This window comes from Spermophilus citellus, assembly GCF_964194105.1.
Source record: "Spermophilus citellus genome assembly, chromosome: 1".
Taxonomy (NCBI): Eukaryota; Metazoa; Chordata; class Mammalia; order Rodentia; family Sciuridae; genus Spermophilus; species Spermophilus citellus.
The window spans coordinates 150,162,763-150,179,871 of record NC_138182.1 but is presented as its reverse complement, the minus strand read 5'-3'; the positions used below and the strand labels follow the sequence as shown (position 1 = coordinate 150,179,871).

At 40.7% G+C, this 17,109-nt stretch overlaps 1 protein-coding gene and 1 long non-coding RNA gene across 3 annotated transcripts in view; one reads left to right on the top strand and one right to left on the bottom strand.

The window, feature by feature from the left end:
• The window catches only part of MGAT1 (alpha-1,3-mannosyl-glycoprotein 2-beta-N-acetylglucosaminyltransferase), a 61,760-nt gene extending 56,728 nt beyond the window's left edge, over nucleotides 1–5,032 (bottom strand). Inside the window, exons 1-2 of one of the 2 annotated variants that reach the window (XM_081288762.1) lie at nucleotides 4,830–5,032; nucleotides 3,378–3,802 (exon numbers count right to left, since the gene is read on the bottom strand). The gene's annotated coding sequence lies outside the window, so the exon portion shown is untranslated. Of the gene's footprint in view, nucleotides 1–3,377; nucleotides 4,798–4,829 lie in introns of those variants that run through there. The other variant, XM_081288763.1, reaches the window with a different exon arrangement.
• Nucleotides 5,033–5,055: 23 nt separating this feature from the next.
• LOC308646175 lies at nucleotides 5,056–16,126 on the top strand. Its single transcript, XR_014021330.1, has 3 exons — nucleotides 5,056–5,190; nucleotides 8,909–9,594; nucleotides 15,864–16,126. It is a non-coding gene; the product is annotated as an uncharacterized lncRNA (long non-coding RNA).
• Nucleotides 16,127–17,109: the final 983 nt, after the last annotated feature.

The window sequence follows — 17,109 nt, the reverse complement described above, 5'->3', positions numbered from 1 at the left end:
GAGACAGAGAAAGGAGGGAGAGAGGGAGGGAGGGAGGAAGAGAAGGAGGGAGGGAGGGAGAGACAGAGAAAGGAGGGAGAGAGGGAGGGAGGGAGGAAGAGAAGGAGGGAGGGAGGGAGGGACAGAGAAAGGAGGGAGAGAGGGAGGGAGGGACAGAGAAAGGAGGGAGAGAGGGAGGGAGGGAGGGACAGAAAAAGGAAGGAGAGAGGGACGGAGGGAGGAAGAGAAGGAGGGAGGGAGGGACAGAGAATAAATAAATAAATAAAAGAAACATCTTGTACAGGAGTTGGGTAGAGGGCAGAGCTATTGCTCTGACAAAAGAGAGGAATTCTGGTTTACCCTAAGGAGGAAATGTCTTACCAGGAAGGCTGTCAGGGCACACAGTTTCTCTCCCTGGAAGTTTGCAGCAAGACCAAACCACCCTTGTCAGATCAGATGTTGTAAAAGCAGCTCTGCACTGCACAGGCAATTTCAATGTCTGCCACTCCACCCTCAGGCAAGCCCTTCCAGCTTAAGGGCTTCTGTAGCTTCCCCTCAAACTCAGAAATAATCGCCACTCTGTCTTCATCACAACAAAGCAGTGAGGGAATACTGACACAATAGCTTGGACTCTTCACATGACATCAACACTATACAAATACAATACTTCTTGTTACTTCAAGTGGTTGTAGGTGCTCACAAGCACTCACAGGATAGTAGAGACTCTAAGGTAGGAAAATGAGGACCCTTCTTACACAGCATGAACCCCAGAGACAGTTGAGAAAGCATCCGGGGCTCACCAAAGGATCACTGTGATCCCCTCTGCCTAAGCAAAGACTGGCACCAGGAATTTGCTGTGTGAAGCTGGTGAAAGGTGATATATCCTCCCACATAGCAGGCTGGTGTCAAAGGGGCTATGCTCCAGACATCCAGAAAAGGAAGAACACCTCAGGGTCAGTGATCCAGGCACTCAGGCCTGCCCAGCCCTCAGGCCACTGGGAGGAGGCAGGGATTCCTATGGCAAGGAAGAATGCGAAAAGTGGGCAAAAAGAAAGAAATCTAACAAAGAAAGTAAGGCATAAATACTGGATTTTCAGTTATTATTACCAGTCCCCACTGAATGTGAGTCCCAGCTGTTACTCAGTAAGTAAGAAGCAAAGAAATTCCAGAAGACAAACTTCCTGGCCCAGATGACCATACTGACCCAGACCACCATTCTCTCTACCATCTCAGCACTATGTGCCACCTCTCCTTTCCACTATTTGTTGTCACTGTTTCTTAGCAGACTTGGCATAAGTAAACAGAGTTCAAGGAAGGTGTGGGCAAGAAGTGATTAGATTACTATGAACAGGTTTGCTTTAAGTGAGACAGTCTGCAGAAATACACATGGCTAAGAGATTCAGTCTGAAAAAACCTATCATTGTAAAGAGTAGAAGACTAGGGATATGGCATAAGAAGGAAAGAACCAGCATTCACCCCAAGAAACAGAGCTCTATCTCCCAAACAGACACTTGGCCCTTGAGATTTAAATTTCTGTGGGAGACCAACCTTGACTGAGTTAACTCCCCTGCTGGGCGATGTGGCAGTCAGGCACCCATGCTGCTAGACTGCCCAGCTCTTCTTTGCTCTTCCAAGTGACTTTGTCTTTGTGCCTGAGCATGTCTTCCTATAGCCCCATGGGTGGAGCTATGATCTCCTATTCCTTTGTAATATTACCCCTTGCCCTGTTTAGGATAGAATGTTCCATGGAAGTGCCTTGTGTGTGTCCCCTTCTCTTACTGTGCCCTTGGGTGTGGCCTACCTAGATGTCAGTCAACCTGCTAACAGCAGACACCATGAAGCTGAACTCAGCCCCCTGAAACCTGACCCCTTGCCTCATTTGAATAGCTTCTCCTCAATAAAAGGGGTCAGCTTGTGTGTGTGTGTGTGTGTGTGTGTGTGTGTGTGTGTGTATGTGTTTTTTCTCTCTCTCTTCCCGTGGACCCTTAAGGTCAGAGGAACCATCACAGGGACCTCAAAGGAAAAGGTATCTGTGTCTCTTGTGTGGTTATTTTGCATAGCCCAGTCAGCCCAGTTTTCCTGGAGTGACCCCTGAGCTTTTTAGTCATGAACAGAAACCCAGCAAACTTCCCTCTACCCCTCTTTAATTTTCTATCCCCAAAAAGAGGTACTCGGTAGAAATAAATGGAGAACCATTATGGCCAATGCAGTAGCTGACATAATCGCTCAAATTTAAGTCCTTAATCCATTCACCTTTTCTACAATATGACGATACCAGGTATTAACAGCAGTAAGATGAGACAAATTCAGGGCAGGCTTTTAATTAAGGATGTCTTCTAAGGCTTTTGCCAGTAAGGTAATTTAATATAAGAAAGAACACCTAATTAGAGATTTTCTCACTGTAACAAACAGGTATGTCAAGGAATGCCAATATTATTGTTTTGTATGTCATTGCCTTGGTACTTGTCAGAATGTATCATTATTTCATTTCCTTCTAGTAAATCTTGTGAGAGACCTATCATGATAGTTATCAACATTTTTCAAGTGAAGAAAACAACAGAAGTTGATCAATATATGTAGGGTTGAACATTGACTCAGAAAGTCAGAGCTAGAACACAAAACCTACTGATTCCCAAATTTAGGTGGGTGGTTTTCTATTTTTTCTATGAGGTTTCATGTCCCAAATTCCTTTATAGGGGAAGGAGGAAGAAACAATTTATCTTTCCTACCTCTAGCCCCTCCTCACTGTCCTATTTGGGGGGAAGAAGTAACTGCAGATTTAACCCAGTGGAAATTTACCACTTAAATCCCCAGCCTTTTTTATTTGTTTTGAGACAGGGTCTCACTAAATTGCTTAGGGCCGATTAATTGCTGAGGCTGGTCTTGAACTTGAGATCCTCCTACCAACCTCCCAATTGGCTGGGATTTCAGGCATACACCACTGCACTTAGTTGCCTTATATAGTTAGCTCCCCAAAAAGAGCAGCCTGCCTCTGTCTAGGCAACACATTTCAGAGTCTTACCCCAAATGGACTTGAAATCCTTATTATCTCACTGGTGGAAAGACCTTTAAAGTAATTTAATCCAATATCCCTTCAGAAGCCTGATTCTTTTCATGTTCTTCTTGGCCTAACCGCATTGGACCTAACCTCACAATCCTAATTATTCACAATACTTTCTTTACCAGGTATCCCTCTAGTCTCAGAAAGTAAAGGATGGCTACAAGTTTGCAAATAGGGAAAGTAAAGGAGAGGTGAAGTTCATTAGGATAAGGATTCTCACCAGGGCACACGTGGTGCCCTGACTTTCTGAATGACTCCAATCCCCAGTGTTTTCCATTCAAACATTTCTGCACAGGAGTACCAAAGCACTAAGTGGGATATGAGACAGGAACCTTACCTTTCTTTTCTCAGTTGCTCCCCTGGAGATCATGAAATGCCCATCCAACACTCCATTTTCAAAACCGAGAATCCAAATCAGATCCACCAAACAAAGTGCAGCTTTTTCCTCTTATCCAGGTCCAAAGTCCATGGCTGAATGGACTCTGAGGAGGAGGAGTCTGGGGGGAAGGGGTGTGTCCAAGCCCCTCCCCCCCCACTGCAGATTTCAATGTCCCTCCCAGGGGTCTGTTACATGCCTTCATTCAGCTGGTTTACTAAGCTCAGAGCCTAGTGATGGACAGACTCCAAGTATTATTGCATCTCTTGCTCAGGAAAGGAAAGTCATCCACCCTGAGGTCTCCTCCGTCTGTCTTCTGCTGGAACTCATAAGAAGAAACAGGCCTTAAAACCTGCATGGCCCGGGCCGTTGATATCTGTATTAACCTGCAGAACATTTAAACATTAAGATGCTCTCTAATCTAGTCCATACCGGAATAGATTCCTAAGACTTTCTAGTTCCCCCTCCATTTCTGAATTATATTCCATTACTATATCATTAAAAACCCTACCTTAAATACTCCACGCAAGATTATAGAAAGCTTTTATTTTTGTTTTGTTTTGTTGTTTTTTGTGGTGCTAGGGATTGAACCAAGGCCTTTGTGCATTCAGTGCTCCACCACTGAGTCAGATCCCCAGCCCTAAGAAGTACGTTAGTATCTACTTCATTCACATACTGTACCCCAAAACAGTCACCTAATCAATATGGGCACATAGATGTGGCTCAGAATAAGAGTCATACCTATTCTCAGTACAAAAAAAGTAAGCAAAAGTACTGAATGGGGGAAACTGTCTTCTAAGGAATACAGAAAAGAACCTCCTCCACTCATTTAAGGCACCACATATTAATCGGATCTCTCAAGCTTCTTAGGGTGTTCAGTGTTTTAATCTGCCAGCTCTCTGCAACTGAACTAAATCCTTTCCATTCCGAGATGTAGGTACCTTCTACATGCACTCCTTGCTCTCTTTTCTTCAACCCTCACCTCCCCCTCTGCTTCCAAAACTGTGTCAGGGATGTAATTCCCAATCTCCATCAAACTCTTTCACAGGGCCACTCCCGAAAGCACTCTCCTGGAATGTTTTAGGCCTGACTCCATTCTTGTAATAGCCCAAACCTTCCAAGAGCCCATCCTTTTTGCCCCTTCGTAAGTGTACTCCTAAACACACACACACACACACACACACACACACACACTCTCTCTCTCTCTCTCTCTCTCTCTTCCTTCCTGTAGGGGCGTGGCATCCACATAACCTCCCCTCCCCCACCAGGAATTTAACTCCTCCCACCCTTCTCTTCAGAATCCCGTATTCAGTGTTCACGGGGCAAGGGGGTGACACTGCAACCCTCTCTATAGTCCGAACCCTATTGATCCGCCGCAAAGACGACCCTCTCCCTAGCGCGTAGAGTCGTTACCTGGATCCCGCCCACCCTGTGTCGGCCGGAAACCACGGCCCGCCCGGGGTCGAAGTCCGGGCCCTGAGCCTGGTCCCCACCGCTGGCCCAGGCCCCACCCCCTCGACCCCCGGCGGCCCGGCCCTCCCCTTGTGCTCCTTTCCCCCTCCCACCATTCACCGCAGCCACTTCCGCCCGTCCTCCGGAAGTGAGCCCAAGGCAACCGCTGCCTTCCCACGTCCCGCCTATTCTATCCCACCCCACCCCCGCCCATCACCACCGCCACTACGGGAGCGCGGGACGTGGGTCTGCAGTGCTGGAGGTTGTTCTACAGTCACTGTTCACAGGATTGAAGTCGAGGTTTGGGCAGAGCCAGATCTGGGTGAGAACGAAGCTGGGGCTCAGGGTAGCGGTCGTACAAGAGGGGGCAGGGCAGAGACTTTGGCCGAGAGTAGGAGCGAGCGTCACGCCAAGCCGATCGAGACCAAAAACGCATGCGTCGCGGACCCTGTCGCGAGTGTTGACGCTCTGACTGCCTGGTGGGCGGGACTTGGGCGGGAAAGGGATGCGGCGTAGTGCACGGAAGTGGGGGCGGAGCTTCTGCTGTGTAACCCTGTCGCTATTCTTCCGTCCTAACTTTGGCGACGGCTCGCCTGACCTGGCTTCTAACCCCTTGTGCAGCTCGGCTTTCTGAATGCAGTCTCTCTTGGCGAGTTTTGTATTTACCTATTCCTGTGCTGAGAACTCTGTAGCAATACCGGAGGAAAGTTATATCTCCACAGCTACCTTCACCCAGACAACCAGGAGTCTTTGCCTTCCTTACCTCATAGCCAGGTTTCCACACAGCAGCCAGTGGTATCCTGGTATATCTCTGCTTAAAATCACAATAGGAGATCTCTATTTCGCTTGATATGTAGAGCCAAAGTTCTTACAGTGTCTTATAGAGCTCATTTTCAATGATTTTCTTACCTTTCTGACAGGCTTGCTCTCTTCTGAATTACTCTTGTCTCAACCACACTGCTCTCATTAACCACACTGCTCTCATTACAGTTCTTTGAGCCTACCTAAAGGCCTTTGTTTTTTCTATCCTCTCTGTGAAGCTCTTCTAGATATTCATCATCACTCACAACTTCAACCCTCGATTTTTTTTTCAAACATCATCTCAGTGAGTCCTTCCCTAACCAACTTATATAAATTTGCTCTTTTCCCACAACACTGACAGTTTCCCTTATGCAGTTCCTTTTTTTTTTTTTTTTTTTTTTAGCACTTTGGCCTCCTAACATACTTAACTATTTATTGTTTGTCTCACCCTACTGGAATTTAAATTCCATGAGGGGAAGCATATTTGATTCCCTGCTGTATATTGCTAATGATTTTAATCATACCATACTTCATGATTCTAAGTATTTTCATAAGTATATAAACATCATTTTTATCTTAACTGCACTTTTTACTTAGATTTTTGCATACCTGTTATAACAAGTCAAAATACATGGAGTTGTGTGAAGAAAACTTATCTCTTCTCTAATTCCACCTTACTAAAGGGAATCACAGTTTTCAACTTATTGGATGTCCTTTTAAAATATTTAGCCATTCACACATACATACATAACTGGTAGCAGTTTTACAGTTCAAAGATAGGTATACCTGTATTGTGACCTTATTTTCTGTACCTCAGGTCATTTTATATTTGAGGTCAGATTCCCTTTGATGCTAGGAAAATTAAATCTAGTTAATTCAAAAGAAATGTTAATACTTAATGATTTGTTTATTTACTGATTAGTGATCTGTTATAGTTTTACTTCAGTCAATTCAAATTTTACTAATGCCCTTTCTTTCCTTTTTACCTTCATATAATTGCTAGGTTTTTTTTTAAATTATAATAAATGAAATTTACATTCATTGAGGAAAATTAGTGAACCATAAACAAAATGGAAAAAATAGTAAACACAGCAACCAGAAATAAACAAGCCTTCCCATTTATTCTGTTCATATTTATGCATATTTGGAATTATACTGCAACTGGCTTGTATAGCTTAATATATGTGGTGAACATTTTTCCATTTTGCATGTCATTTAATGACTCTGGTTTCTCATTATACAGATGTAGCATAATTATTTCCCTTCTTTTTAGACATTGGGGTTATTTCCAGCTTTTCACATTTATAAAATTAATTGTAGCTAAGTCTCTGTACACATCCTTAATTACATCTTCAAGATAAAGTTCTGGAACTGGTGTCAAAAGGTGTGATTATTGTTGAAAGCTCTTGATGCATGTTATCAAAAGATCTACAGAGAGGTGGCACTGCTTTGACACCAGCTTCTTTCCACATCCTGCCAGCACTGGTTTTTTTTTCTTTTTTGTCTTTTCTAATCTGATAGAAAAATGATTTTGCAGTGTAGTTTTAAATTTATTTTATTAATTACTAGTAAAGTGCAACTTTTTTTATTTTTGAAGCATTTGAAAGTTGCTTACTCATATCTTTTACCCACTTGGGCTTTTCTTTTTGTTGGTGTTGTTCATTTGCAAGAACTCTTTCTAGAATATCAACCTTTTGTTACCTGTGTTGCAGCTATTTTCCCAGTTTGTCATTTGCCTTTTGTTTATGTGCTCCGGATATTACCAGATAACACTAAGCCTGAAGTTTTTCTGCAAGCTTATGCTTGTAGTACTCTAGTGTATCCTTTCCATGATGCCCTCAATTCAGCACTCACCCAGAGAGCAGTTTTATATATTAGGCTGCACAAGCAGTAACATCGTAAGTATTGGCTTGCTTAGTTTGCTTGTCTGACCAGCATTGCAGGAGCATCTGTCCTAAGGTACTTGCAATAAAGTAGCTTTCTACAGATAACATTAACTTATCTTGTTTCCAGTGTGCCTAAGAGAAAGCCTTTGTCCTTTAAGATAATATGTATCTAGACTTTCCATCCCAGAAATAGAAATGGGATGGAAAGTCTAGATACATATTATATTAAAGGACAAAGGACAGTTCCCTTAATTTGCTGAAGTTTTGGGGAACAGAAGAGGGGCTTTCAGGGACATGGTGTTTTACTATCCCCCTTTGCTTTAGGGAAGATTAAAAAAAGTCAGCTGGGGCAGAAGTCTGACTATGCTGTGCCTTTAGGATAAACTCCTAAGAGTAAGCTAGAGATTTGTGTATTAGTTATTTCACCTGAAGGACCAGTTGGCAAAGTCTCAAAAGGCAGGATCTCCTAGGTTGTCATTTAGATTGGGGTGGCCAAAAGGGATTGAACATCTGCAGAACATGGCTAAAGGACTGTTTATACCAAGTAGGTTCCTCCTTCCTGTGGATGCTTCATGTTTCTGTCAGAAGCAGCAGGAAAATGGCTCCCACCTTTCTTCTGCCTTCCAAAATTTAACTCAAGGACACCTAATAAGCTGCATCTAATTGCAAAGGAACCAGATTTCTTACCTCTCCAACTGGAAAGAAGTTAATCAGAGACTAAGAGGCTCATCCAAATGGCCCACCAATTTAATGTATTGGGGACTTTCCATTTCAGTTTGTTATCTGTTCTGATACCTATTTCTGTCTGTGTAGCTAATAGTAAGCACTAAGAGTCTTTCTTCATTGACCTTTTCATTTTTAAATATTTTCTTGAATATTTTCACACACTTTTTTTTTTTCAGACGTGATTTTCAGATAGTATTGGTTTAGAAACTAGGTACTCTTATAGTTTCCTGGGCTTCTCCTTAACCTGGGTAGTATTCTTTGTACAGGTTTAAGTCTGAACTCTGTAAGTACAGAAGTCAGCATGTACATTTGCTATTTGTTCTTTTATTCTGGAATATCTTTAAAATTTGGACCCATAAGGAAACACCCACACTCATTTCATCCCTTCATCCTATTGTACCTCTTTGCAACTTCAGCATACTCAGCTATTCTCTTCTCCTTCTAACACGCTTCTCCCCTGACTTGCATACCATCACACTTCTCCTCAGTTTCCTTCTTACTCTCTGGCTACTCCTTTCTTGCTTCCTAACTAGCTTCTCCCTCTTTTCCTATGCCTGACATTTAAATGCTGAGATTTCCTATGCTCTTTCTGGTCACTCAGTTCTCATTTTATACTTTTCTTTTCAGGTGATCCCACAGAAGTCATCTGGCTTCCATTGTCAACTTTGTGTCCAATAAACCCAGATACACATTCCCAGACCCTTTTCCTCTGTCCTCCAGGCCCATTGATCCACCTGCCTGCTGAACATCTCAGCTTAGTTTCCTCACTGATCCCCTTAAACCTCTAATTCAAGTGCCCAAAGCTAAACTTATGACTGTTCCATCCATGACCTCTCCCAGGAAGTGGCTTAGTTATACAGCTAGTTCTGTGGCAGAAACCCAGCTGTTTTCCATAAACTTCCCATATTCAATCAATCACAAAAACTTCCATGAAGTTCCTTCCAATTATTCCATGATTGTGATAAGCCTCTCTGTCTCTTCTCAAGCTGGGATGTTTGGGCATCTCATGCCCAGATCCTGGAAATTGAGTGTCACAAGACCCAAGCCTTGCTGACCAGGACCTTCCTGCGATTTGCTGAACCAATGGAAAGCTTCTTAGGTGACAAACCTGAAGCACAAGTGAAACCAGTATCAACCTTTCTTCTTGAAGGACAACAGGCCAACCATGAAAGTCTTGGGCCCTCTCTTCCTTAGGATTTGTTGCCCTTCTGATCTTTAACACCAGTTGATACCAAGGAGGAATCTGAAGTCAAGTTGATCTTTTGTTTTTCTTCCCTTGGGAGAAATTTGAATTTTCCAGTTAGAATGATCATGTAAGTTTCCCTTTATCTTTTATTTAATTTTTTTAATTAATTATACATTACAGTAGAATGTATTTGACACACTGTACACAAATGGAGCACAACTTATCTTCCTCTGACTGAACATGGTGCAGAGTCACACCAATAGTGTAATCATACATGTATATAGGGTAATAATATCCATCTCATTCCACCATCCTTCCATCCCCACACTCTCTCCCCTCCCAACACTCCCCTCTGCATAATCCAAAGTTCCTTCATTCTTCCCTAAACCCCCCCCCCCATTATGGATTAACATCTGCTTATCAGAGAAAACATTCAGCCTTTGGTTTTGGGGTTTGGCTTATTTCACTTAGCATGATATTCTCCAGCTCCCTCTTTAAGAATGTGAATATGTACCACATTTATCTGTTGTAGGGCATCTAGGTTGATTCCAAAGTTGCTAGCTATAGTGAGTTGAGCTGCTATAAACATTGATAAGGCTGTGTCACTGTAGTATGCTGCTTATTATTTGGTTATAAAACAAGAAGTGGGATAACTGTGTCAAATTGTGGTTCCATTCCAAGTTTTCTGAGGAATATCCATGCTGCTTTCCAGAGTGAGTTGCACCAATTTGGAGTCCCACTATCAATGTCTAAGTATACCTTTTTCCCTACATCCTCGTTAACATTTATTGTTGTTTGTATTCTTGATAATTGCTATTCTGATGGGAGTGAGAAGGAGTAGTTTTGACTTGGATTTCTCTAATTAGTAGAGATGATAAACATTTTTTTTTTCATGTTTGTTGATTTGAGAGTATATCTTCTTCTGAGAAGTGTCTGTTCAGTTCCTTAGCTCATTTATTGATTGGGTTATTTGAGGGGTTTTTTGTTGTTAGTTTGGTTGGTTTAGGGTGTTAAGTTTTTGAATTCTTTATATATCCTGGAGATTAATGCTCTGAGGTGCATGTGCTAAAGATTTTCTCCCATTCTGTAGGCCTTCTCTTTGTGTTATTAATTGTTTCTTTTGCTGAGAAGCAGCTTTTTAGTTTGAATCCATTTATTGATTCTTGATTCTACTTCTTGCACTTTAGGAGTCTTGTTAAGAAAATCAGTTCCTAGGCCGACATGGTGGAGATTCTTCTATTAGGCGCAGGGTCTGTGTTCAAGTGCCTAAGTCTTTGATCAACTTTGAGTTGATTTTTGTGTAGGGTAAGAGAGGTTTAATTTCATTTTCCAAATGGATTTTCAGTCCTAGAATCGTTTGTTGAATGGGCTATCTTTCCCCCTAATGTATGTTTTTGGTGCCTTTGTCTAATATGAGATAACTCATAGGTGGGTTTATCTCTGTGTCTTCTTTTTGTACCATTGGTTTACATGTCTGTTTTGGTGCCAATACCGTGCTGTTTTAGTTTCTATATCTCTGTAGTGTCATTTTAGGTTTGGCATTATGATCATGTCTCCTTCTTCACTCTTTTTGCTAAGGTTTGCTTTGGCTATTCTGGGTCTCTAATTTTTCCAAATGAATTTCATGATTGCTTTTTCTATTTCTGTGAAGAATGACATTGAGATTTTAATAAGAATTGCATTAAATGTAACACTTGTGGTAGTATGGCCTTTTTTGACAATATTAATTCCACCTACCCAAGAGCATGGGAGATCTTTCCATCTTATAAGGTCTTCTTCAATTTCTTTCTTTAGTGTTCTGTAGTTTTCATTGTAGAGGTCTTTCATTTCTTTTGTTAGATTGATTCCCAGATTTTTTTTTTTTTTGAGGATATTGTGAATGGGGTAGTTTTCCTAATTTCTCTTTCAGTGGATTCCTCACTGATGTATAAGAATGCATTTGATTTATGAGTATTGACTTTATAACCTGCTACTTCGCTGAATTCATTTATTAGTTCTAGAAGTTTTCTGGTAGAATTTTTCGGATCCTCCAAGTATAGAATCATGTCGCCAGCAAATAGTGATGGTTTGAGTTCTTCTTTTCCTGTTCGTATCCCTTTAATTTCTTTTGTGAAAGCAAGAGTTTCAGGGACTATGTTGAATAGAAGTAGTGAGAGCGGGCATCCCTGTCTTGTTACAGTTTTTATGGGGAATGCTTTGGTTTCTCTCTGTTTAGAATGATGTTTGCCTCATGCTTACATATATAGCTTTTACGATGTTGAGGTATGTTCCTGCTATCCCTAGTTTTTCTAGTGTTTTGAACATGAAGAGGTGCTGTGTTTTGTCCAATGCTTTTTGTGCATCTATTGAGATGATCATATGATTCTTATCTTTAAGTCTGTTGGTGTGATGAATTACATTTATTGATTTCCATATGTTGAACCAACCTTGCATCCTTGGGCTGAACCCCACTTGATCATGTTTCACTGTCTTTTAAAGATGTTTTTGTATGCAATTTTCCAGAATTTTATTGAGAATTTTTGCATCTATGCTCATTAGGGATATTGGTCTGAAGTTTTTCTATCCTTGATGTGTCTTTGTCTGGTTTTGATATCAGGGTGATACTAGCTTTATAGAATGAGTTTGAAAGGGTTCCCTCCTATTCTGTTTCATGGAATAGTTTGAAGAGTACTGGTGTTAATTCTTCTTTGAAAGTCTTGTAGAACTCAGCTGAGAATCCTTCTGGTCCTAGGCTTTTCGTAGTAGGCAGGCTTTTGAAGACATCTTCTAATTCATTGCTTGAAATTAATCTGTTGAAATTGTGTATGTCCTCCTGATTCAGTTAGGGTAGATCATATATCTCTAGAAATTTGTCAATGTCTTCAAGATTTTCTATTTTATTGGAGTATAGATTTTCAAAATAGTTTTTAATTATCCTTTGTTTTTCAGTAGTGTCTGTCCTGATAGAAATTTCTATCATGAATTTTAGTAATTTGAATTAAACTCATAGCCACGCTGGCATTGTTCTCTTTGTTAGCGTGGCTACAGGTTTATCAATTTTCTCTGGCATTTCTTCTACTGTGTTGTCTATGGATTCTGTTGCTGGAACATCTTGGTTTGATTGAGGTGCTTTGTTCTCTTGTTTTTTCAAGTTGTTTTTGTGTCCATCTAGCGGTATGGATCTGAGGCAGTACAGTTTCTTATAGTAGTCTTATAGTGTCCCTGCAGGCTTCTAGTACCTCACCTTTGAGGGGGAGACCAATATTAACAGCACCCAATGCAAGCAATATACAACCTTAAACCAAATAGCTCCTATTAAGGAGCTACAGTTTTGTCTCAATAAACAGAAATGATCTGTTCAATTATTGTCTACAATATAAACAATAAGTTTGCTAAAAGGGTTTACTATTTCAAATGCTGGACAAAGAGGGAACAGAAGTAGTGGAGGATGTAATGTTTATGAGGGAGGAGAGAAGATAGAGGTAAAAATTTATAGTAAGAGCAAAGAAGGAATTGGTAGAGGTTGGCTGTTTAGTATGAGAGAAGTGAGAAAGAGAATCCAGGGAGACAGAGAAGTGAAAGAAAAAAATATAGTTTTTTTTTTTTAAAGTAAAAATTTAAGAATACAAAACCAAACTTTGATATACTAGTCAGACATCCCATTCCTCAATAAACTGATGCATGAAAAATATTTGAATTCATACATGGTAGAGATGTGAGAAAAAGGGGGAAAAAGAAAGAAAAAAAAAGGAAAGTCTCTATGGAAGGTTGAACAGTTGCTTCCATTGGCTTTCAAAAATTTTCTCAGCTTTTCTTTTCTGCCAATAGGTAGGATTTTCTAAAGTTTGATGGTAGCTCCCCAGTCTGATAGCAGGATGCCCTCATACCCTCTTCTAGCCTTTGCACTTGTAGCTAGGCCCTTCTGTCCCAGGGCACTTCAGGATTCCTGGTTCCTTCCAGTTTCTCCAACCTGTGTGCTCCCCACCCCAGGGAACTGCCCCAAGACTCTGGCTTTCCACGGGCTTGCCAGGCCCAGACTGGCCCACACAAATCCATCTGCAATCTGATGGACCTGGGCTTCAGATTCCCCAGGCTCTGCCTTGCTGCAGTCCCAAGATCTCAATGCTATTCCAACTGTCAGAAAGACTACCAGGGATGTGCTCACACAAAGGAGCCACCCTGCAAAGAGGCAGCCAGATCACGGCTACTAGCACACCCAGCAAGTGCATCCAGACCTACAGGTATCCTGATGATATATCTCTAGGACCTGACTAGTGTCCCCAGACTGAGGCAGCCAACCCTGAGATGCAGTGGTGGCAGTAGCAAACCTGCAGGCCCCTTGGCCTTAGACTCCTAGGCCCTGGCCAGTTTCCCAAGATGGCTGCAATCACGTCTAACCGAACCTGCAGGTACCCTGACAATGGACTTCTGGGCAGCAATGGGCCCTGCAGTCTGCCAGCAAAGGGTGGGCATTTGGCTGGCTAAAGGCATAGATGAGCAGGTAAAAGGCAGGCAAACGGGCAGCCAGCGGGCAGTCAGTGGAAGTAGCCACTGATCAGCACCCAAAAGGCATGCGATATACTGGAAAAGGGGCTGGTGGACAAAGTAGGGGCAAACAGCAGGGGATCAGTGGGCAGCAATGGCTGTCTCTCAAGGAAACAGTATTTCATCTGCTTGTATCCCAAGTCACAGAGCAACAAGGAATACAGCCTCCCAATAGTTCTCTTGGATCTCTTCCTCCCTTTATCTTTGAATTTCGGTAAACTGTACCAGAATGACTTAATTATTTGATTTTTCTTGGATGCATTTCCCTTTAAATCTGAAGATTCTTTCACTCCAGTTCTGCCACTCACTGAAGTATTTTCTTTGGCTAATTACTCAGTTTTGTTGTGAGTGCAGTAAGGATCATGATAATCCTTAAACTAATTCAATTATTGTGAACCTTAAATGAGATAATGCAGTCTGGAGTTGTGGCTCAGTGGCTTATATAACTGAAAGTTATATAAGTACACTGAAATATCAAAACACTTTCTTAGTTTATTTCACAATAAAGGATGCATTTAATGTTTTGTGTTTGGTCTTGCCTTATTTAATCCTCATACTGTTATTTTTAATTTGGACATTTCTTCCCAACTATATTATGAGTTTTTAAGGGCTGACATTCTGTTTACCTTAAAATACTCATATATCTATATTGGTTCAATTCAATGAATATTTACTTATAGGCTCATATCCTGGTTCCTCTGATTTCTGAGCACTTGTCTCACATGTATGAAGCATTGGGTTCAATTCTCAGTACCATATATAAATAAATGAATAAAACAAATGTTCATCAACAACTTAAAAAATTTTTTAAATGAGATAATACATGCAAAGTGCTTAAAACTATGCCTAGAATATCTAGTAAATGCTCAATAAATGTTGGTTACTGTTCTTATGACTAATTTAGAAGTTTCCATTTAGTAACTCTGACTTTTTTGTTTTGTTTGTTCTGTTCTCTTTGGAAACACCACTTATACATATTTTGGGTCTTATTTGCCATCTTCGCCTCTTTTATGTCTTTGTTTCTTTTCCAGTTTTTGGGTTTTGTGAGTAGTTTTTCAGTTATGCTTATTCTATTTTTGATATATTAATTATGTTTCCTGTCCAAGGAAATAAATAATATAATTCAGTTCTCTCCTTAAATTCAAAGTAAAACTCTAACATTGTCCACTTTTTTTTTTAACCACTTAGTGGTTTTTAATATATTCCTAGAGTTGTACAGCCATCACCAATTCCAGAATATTTTCATCACTCACAAAGAAACACCATATTTATTAGCAGCCACTCCCCATTCCTCCCTGCCCTATCCCCTGGAACTACTGATTTATTTCCTGTCTGTATCATTTGTTCTGTTCTGAATATTTTGACTGAATTGCATATGTCTGGCTTCTTTTATTCACATAGTTTTCAGGATTTACCCATGTTACAGCGTGAATCAGCACTTCTTTCTGTGATATAATAACATTCTATTATTTGTATATTCCACAATTTTTTACTCATTCATCTATTGATGAGCACATGTGTGAGGTTCTCTCTGCTGTGAATCTGTTTTTGCCAATGGATAGCCCTGATTGAAGTGAATAAGGAGACAGTCTCTGTGTGGAAGGCTACACAATCCCCCAGATGAAGGAGGAGGCATTTAGGGGAATTTTGTAGTGTTAGTGCCATTCTAGATTGGGGGAAATACCAATTTTAAAGGCTCTATTAGCATGCACATAATTATTAGACTTATGTTTCTTCTGAGTATCAAGAAGAGACAGTCCTGACCTTGGGCATGTTCTGATTTCTTATTTACTCTCTCCATTGGCCTGGTCAGTTATTTTTTCCTGAGATTCCTTCCTTTATGTCTCAATTTTTTTGCTTCTTTTTGACCAGGAGCTCCTGTGTTCTGCAAACATAAAACTGAAGAAGTGTGACAAACCCAGATATCCATAGCTAAGGTATCAAACTGAAGACAATAGATGCAGTGAATCTACATAAAACCCAGAATACTAAGCTGAAACTTGGGTTAGGAGTAGGAGACAGTGGAGAATACTTGGAAATTTCAGTTCAATAAAGAGATGAAAGTTATATAAGTAGATCGAAATATCAAGGCATTTTCTTAGTTTATTTCACAATAAAGGATACATTTACTGTTTTGTGTTTGGTCTTGCCTTATTTAATCCTCATACTGTTATTTTTAATTTGGGCATTTCTTCCCAACTATATTATGAGCTTTTTAAGGGCAGACATTCTGTTTACCTTAAAATACTCATATTTTTATATTGGTTCAATTAAATGAATATTTACTTACAGGCTCAGATCCTGGTTCCTCTGATTTCTGTGGGCTCCAGAGATTTGGTTTCCCTTCTACAGGAAGAATAATGAGACCTGTCCTTTACCCCAGCAAAGTATTCATAAGAATCAAATGAAGCCCTGGTGTGGGAACCCCTTTAAAAACTGGAAAGAACTACGTAAATATCAGTAGCATTTAGAAATTCACAGATAGCCATCAGAAGTGCCAGGGTACCGGTGTATTGAGCTTTCATGGGGTACACTCTAAATGCTGTCTCCATTTGTAAGCAGAGAAATGTCTAAGCATCCTTTCCCTAAGGAAGCTGCTCCTATTTCTTATCTGGCCCTTTCTTTGCCCAGGGTTCCTGATTATGTCATAGAGAAAGCCAGTTTGTTCTTAAACATCTTTCTTTGACAATGTAAATTCAGGCTATCACCAGGTTCTTCCATTTGTCTGAATTTACATTTATACCAGTAGCATTTGCCAATTGCTGTGTGTGTTTTTTTTTTTTTTTTTTTTTTTTAGAACAGCTTTATCAGTGGAGGTTATTCGACAAATAACAAGTGAATATTTGAAACCTCCTGATGCCGGGCAACTGAATTTTCCTATATGGGCCTCTTGTGTGAGGAAGGAGGGTGCATGGAACAGTCAGAAATGGACCTGTTTTTTGCCTTTGGGACATTGCAGGTCACTGAAAAAGAAAATCATTCTGAAGAATTAATAAAGAATTAGGGAACCAAAGTCAGTTCAGAAGTGCTGATGTAAAGAAATGTTTAGAGGGGTGTAAAATTAATCAGGAATATCTCATCAGCAGTGCTTTGAAGGGAACCAGAGAAAAGAGGCACT